This window comes from Mastomys coucha, unplaced genomic scaffold, assembly GCF_008632895.1.
Source record: "Mastomys coucha isolate ucsf_1 unplaced genomic scaffold, UCSF_Mcou_1 pScaffold11, whole genome shotgun sequence".
Taxonomy (NCBI): domain Eukaryota; kingdom Metazoa; phylum Chordata; class Mammalia; order Rodentia; family Muridae; genus Mastomys; species Mastomys coucha.
Window position 1 is genome coordinate 31774647 of NW_022196893.1, and position 6817 is coordinate 31781463.

The following is a 6817-nucleotide window of genomic DNA, read 5'->3' on the forward strand; positions in this document are numbered from 1 at the left end:
ACATGCATCACACACACCAAATATACACACACATACACACATGCATCACACACACCAAATACACATATACCACACACATACAGTACACACACATATACACCATACATATACATACATCACACACACCAAATATATACACATACACACACACATCATACACCAAATATACACACATACATACACCCATGCATCACACACATACACATACATATATACATACATCACACACACAAAATACATACACATATACCACACACATACAGCACACACACCAAATACTTATACCACACACACACACATCACACACCAAATCCATACACATAATCACACATACACCACACACATTATACACATGCCAAATGCACACACCATACACACATATACTACACATAGCAAATACATACACCACACACACAAACTGAAATAAAAATCATGCAGGGCATGATGGTAAACCCCTTTAATCCCAGCACTCAGGAGGCAGAGGCAGGTAGGTTTCTGAGTTCGAGGCCAGCCTGATCTACAGAGTGAGTTCCAGGGCAGCCAGGGCTACAAAGAGAAAACCTGTCTTCAAAAACAAAACAAAACAAAACAAAACAAAACAACAGGGCTGGTGAGATGACTCAGCGGGTAAAAGCACTGACTGTTCTTCCAAAGGTCCTGAGTTCAAATCCCAGCAACCACATGGTGGCTCACAACCACCCATAATGAGACCTGACGCTCTCTTCTGGTGTGTCTGAAGACAGCTACAGTGTACTTATGTATAATAATAAATCTTAAAATAACAACAAAACAAAATCACAAAATTAAGAATGGATCTTGCACACAGTCTTCAGGTGTGGATCTTGCACACAGTCTTCAGATGTGGATCTTGCACACAGTCTTCAGATGTGGATCTTGCACACAGTCTTCAGGTGTGGATCTTGCACACAGTCTTCAGGTGTGGATCTTGCACACAGTCTTCAGGTGTGGATCTTGCACACAGTCTTCAGGTGTGGATCTTGCACACAGTCTTCAGGTGTGGATCTTGCACACAGTCTTCAGGTGTGGATCTTGCACACAGTCTTCAGGTGTGGATCTTGCACACAGTCTTCAGGTGTGGATCTTGCACACAGTCTTCAGATGTAGATCTTACACACAGTCTTCAGGTGTGAATCTTACACACTGTCTTCAGGTGTCTCTCCAGCACATCCAGTCCACTCTTGTTGCTCTGTTCCTCAATTCTCATTAATAGTCACCCCAACATAACTAAATTCTTTTCTATAGATACTGTGTTTCACACTTTACAAACATCTGTTCATCCTCACAGACTCATGAGACAGAAACTATTAACTTCCATTTGAAAATTAATCAGTAATTTACAAAGGTTAGGTAATTTTCCTAAAGACACACAGATAGGGGCTGGAGAAATGACTCGGCTGTAAAGAGCCCTGGATGCTCTTCCAAGGACCTGGGTTCAATTCCTAGCACCCACATGGCAGCTCACAGCTGTCTGTAACTCCCTTTCCAGGGGACCTGATGCCCTGACAGACACACATGCAGGAAAATATCAATACATAAAAATAAATCTAAAGAAGGGGGGCGCTTAGACAGTTAGCCAGCAAAGCTAGATTCAAATACAGTGCCATTAGACCCAGCAGCCTGCACACAGTACAGCTTGTATACTGAAAACTACTCTCTCCCGTTGAAATCTAGCTCAGAGACATCACGAAGCAGTCCACACAGCAGCAATGGCAGCACCTTTCTGCATAGATGTCAGTACCTAAGAAAACATTGGCTAATGCGGATCTCCCTATGCCTTTTACAAGAGACAGGGTTTCTCTGTGTAGCCCTGGCTATCCTAGAGCTTGCTCTGTACACCTGGTCCTGAACTCAGAGATCTGCCTGTCTCTGCCTCCTGAATGCTGGAATAAGAGTATACAGCCCCATGCCCAGCAATTAATAAGGGTTTTTTTCCTAATGATTTTGTTTTTTAATCATGTATATAATGTATAAAATCCATAAATATTTTTATTATGTGAATATGTGGGTGTCTGTGTCTATATATGTAAATACTGTGAGTCCAGGGCTTGCAGAGGACTCACAGTATTGGGGCTGGGGCGTGGGTGCTGGGAACTACACCTAGGTCCTCTAGAAGAGCAGTGCATGTTCTTCACCCCTGAGCCATCTCACAGGGATCTAACAACAGGCACCTCTTAATGTAAGAGGTTCTCCCTAAGCTTTCCATCCGCCCACTTGAAGTACTTGTTTTCATGCTTTTTTTCTCTGCAACTTCCTAAAATTAACTACTACTGCTATTGACCATCTTTTCCTGGAAAATTGGAAAAATCATTCTTTGGGGTTCTTCAAAATACCTGCGGGGCCAAGGAGATAACAGCTTGGCAAGAAAGGTGTTTGCAGTGAAAGCCCAGTGACCTGACTTGGAGCTGAGGAAGCCATCTAAAGGTAGAGAGAATGGATTCCTGAGTTGCCTCTGATCTCCACTCAAGCACATTATACACCCACCTGATACAACAATGATACAGAAGTTATAAAAGCAACTTGGTGATTGTCCTCTGGCTCCTTTCACAAAGACCCAAGGGCCCCAAACCCATGGGAATTAGCAAAGCTCCCTCTGGTGCCTGTGGGAATGCTGCTGCCTGTCTGAGTGTTCTCCTGAGATGGTTCTCTACAGAGACTCCCCACCTATCTCGCTAACCTTTCCTCCTTTGCTGTCCATAATAAACAAGCTGAGGTTCTGGGCTGCTGCACAGATCTTGGTCTTCATCATACCTCCCAAGGTCCATTCCACCCAGCTTTTCTGTACCTGTGTCTGTGTGTCGGACCTCCGTTTCCTTGTGGCCCCATCGGGTTTCCAGGACCACGCCCTGCAGGACTTGCAAGCACTTCTCAATCTGCTTAACAAATTGACTCGTTGTATATACCTTTACTGAGAACCTGCCATGCCCCAGCACAAGTTGGATGCTACACATATGAGTAATAATAGAAGCACAAGCCATCATTGATTACTGGTTCTGTGCCTTTTCCCCAATAAATTGACCTTTCAATAGAAAAGATTGAGCCACATAAGGTGGCTCCTTAGATCTCCCACCTTAGATCTCCACCTTGGGAGGCAGAGCCAGGGAGATCTCCGTGAGCTCCAGGCTAGCTAGGGCTACATAGAAAGACCCTGGGCATGGGGATGGGGCTGTCCTGTCTTTGTGCAGCTGTAGCTGGGGGTGAGGCTGTCCTGTCTTTGTGCAGCTGTAGCTGGCAAAGACCAGGAAACAGGGGTGTCCTATGAATATTTTACAGATGGATAGATGGGATGTTTTATAACATGTAAGACATGTTATAACTCTTAAGCAATAAGGAATGATAGCGTATTCTTATTTATGTACTTTTTGTTGTTGTTGTTTTTGTTTTTTTGTTTTTCCAGACAGGCTTTCTCTGTATAGCCTGGCTGTCCTGGAACTCTGTAGACCAGGCTGGCCTTGAACTCAGAAATCCACCTGCCTCTGCATCCCAAGTGCTGGGATTAAAGACATGCATCACCACTGCCTGGCTATGTACTTATTTTCAAAGTTAGGTTTTACACCAGAAATATTCTTCCCTAGATGCTGCTAGCCTTAGAAGCTATTCCTACAAAAAAAAAAAAAAAAAAAAAAAAAGCCAAAACATAGAGCTCAAACTTCTTTTGAGAATGAAGATCATTTTAAAGAAGAGTTGAAACAAGGTCTTTGTAGGCCAGACTAGCCCTGAACTTGCCATGTAGTTCAAGTTGGCCTTTTGATCTTCCTTCAAACAGTCTGCACTCATTTTGTAGAGCTCACTTTATAGGCCCGGCTAGCCTCCAGCTCACAGAGATCCGCCCACTTGCCTTTGCCTTCTGGGTGCTGGGATTAAAGCTGTGTGCCACTTGACACACACACTGTGAGGGATTTACTATTCCAGCCTCAGTAACCACCAAGTGCTGCTGGCAGAAGGCCTTGGGAGTCCGGTCCTTCCCCATTCCTCACAGCCTACATCCAGTGGGAGCGGTCCTACGTCTCGACTCAGCTGCTCTTGCCCGGTCTGGCTTCCTTCCATTCCCTCAGTATCAATCCCAAGTATGTGTGTCCTAATCAACTTCCCCTGGGTAACAGCCTTGGGGGCGGCCTCCCCTGTCACTTCTTCCAGAAACTCAAGGTCAAAGTTATCTGGAGAAGTGACCTCACTCACTCTGTGGCTTCACTCCTTGCCTTTTCTCCACCCTTTTCTCAACTGAGATCATCAAGGCCAGCTACAGCAGAACCTGACTTCTGCCATGTGTACGGCCAATATGGCAAACTCTTCTACCTGTGCCTCTGGCTGCCCCCCATCCTTTGCCTCTGGCTGGCTGTGCCCACTGTGTTCCCTATCCCTCCTCCTTCCCTCACACGGAGGCATGTCTTAGACTCAATACTCTTTTTTTTTAAAGAATTATTTATTTTATTTTAATTTATTTTATGTATATGTGAATACAGTGTACCTGTCTTCAGACACACCAGAAGAGGGCATCAGATCCCATTACAGATGGTTGTGAGCCACCATGTGGTTGCTGGGAATTGAACTTAGGACCTCTGGAAGAGCAGTCAGTGTTCTTAACCACTGAGCCATCTCTCCGATCCTCTTGATTTTTCCCATTTCCACAGCTTCTGTTCTGGCAATACAGACCTTCCAGGCAAAGGACAAAGCTGCAGAAAGAACACATCTTGTTTTTGTTTGTTTGTTTTGTTTTGTTTTTTGAGACAGGGTTTCTCTGTGTAGCCCTGGCTGTCCTGGAACTCACTCTGTAGACCAGGCTGGCCTGGAACTCAGAAATCTGCCTGCCTCTGCCTCCCAAGTGCTGGGATCAAAGGCGTGCGCCACCACCGCCCAGCTGTCGATGTGTTTCTTATCTGCATTTCTTTGTTTTCTTTGAGACAGGTTCTCTAGTAGCTGAGGTTCGTCTTGAACTCCCTACATAGCCAAGGCTGGCCTCGAGCCCCTCATCTGCCAGCCTTTACCTCCTGGTGCATATTGGTGCCACCGTGGCTACTTTGTTGCATTTCTCCATCTGCACTGAGTGGATACTGTGTGAGGAGGATGTGTTCTTAGTTTTCCCGATGTTCCAGTGTCGTCTGTACATTCTTGCTCTGACCAGGCTTCACTGAGCCAACTCCTTGTTCCTGAGGTCTCATGTTAAACCCTCCTACTGAAGGGCCTCCCAGGACCGCAACGCCTGCAGGAAGCTGTGCTCCTTGGAACTCTGGACTGTGTCCTGTCTGCCCCCAGCTCTGGCCACCGACTGCTTCTGCAGATGTCCATGCTCCTCTCTGCACACCAGGCCTTTATTCTGCACTCTCCTGCATCTCTGGGGAAAGCTAAGGTTCCCATTCCTAACCACAGCTCCACTTCACATCTGTCTAGTGACTCCAGAATGTCACTCTGCAGCTGCTCTCTAGGAGATGCAACGGCCTATGGCCGTCATTTCCTCTCCAGAGCTCCAGCTGCAGTCAACACTGGCAGGTCCCAGATGGTCCTGTACACATAAACCAGCAGGTTGTGGCATTTCCCCAGGTCTCCTGTCTCTGTCAAGCCTGTTAGTTCTCCACAGACTTCTCATCCTCCCTCACACCAAATAACACCAACGGTGATATTCCGTCTTCCCTGGACCAGTTTTCTCTTGTGCTTCCATTGCTATCTTCTTGCTTGACCTTCACGGCTTGCTTTAGGGTTTCTATTTGCTGAGATAAAAACACTTCGTGCAAAAGCAGCCTGGGGAGGAAAGCAGTTTCCAGCTCCCCAGTCACTCTCTCCCTGAGGAAAGCTCGGGGAGGAACTGGAGGCTTGCTCCTTATGGCTTGCTCTGTGGCCCTTTACTGGCAACCATCCATCTCCGTAAATGCCCTACAGACTTGCCTCAGGCAATCTGGTGGAGGTCTTCTGTCAGTTGAGAGCCCTCTTTCCAGATAACTCTAACCATGTGTGTCAGGTTGACCAAGAACTAACCAGGACACTGCTCCTAATGACTGCAGTGTCTCTCTGATCACCTTATCTCCCTTACAGTTTAGAGAGGTTTAGTGGCTTCTAAATAGCTCGGGAAGGAGGGGCATGAGCCTACAGTGCCTGCCGATTTCCTGAAAATGTGGGGGTGTTATTTTACGATGTTTTGGGGAAAGGGTCTCCCTATTTAGTTCAGGCTGTCTTCAAGTTTGCAATCCTCCTGCATCAGACTCCTAAATGTTGGAGTTACCAGCATCTGCCACCACACCAACCCTAGATTTCCCACAACACAGCAACAGCCTTCTCTCCACCCTGCAAATCCTTCATTCAAATTGAGCTTCGTTGTTTTCTGTTTTCTAAGCACATCTGGCTCTCCTCAGGCCGAGCTCCTTCTGTTGGCACTGACACCCCCCCCCCATTATATTGTGAAGATTGTTACTATACAGAGCTTGGGAGGCAGAAGCAGGTGGGTCTCCGTGGGTTCAAAGGCAGCCTAGTCTACATAGGGAGTGCCAGGACAGCCAGAGTTACGTGGAGAGACCCTGTCTCCAAACAAAACAAAACAAAAATAAAAAAACCAAAAGCAAACCGAAAAACTTCCAAAGGATCGTGATTGTATATTACAAGTATACTCACAATATACCTAGCATATCAGTTGTACTCAGTAGTTATGATATCAAATTTTAGGTTAGATTTGGCATTGTATGTAAGTGAACTGCAATAGTTTTCTTCAAACCTATGTACACAATTATTTTATTAATTTTTTTACCTTTTAAAAACTATGTAGTGTGTATGTGTGTGTGTGTGTGTGTGTGTGTGTGTGTGTATAGGAGCA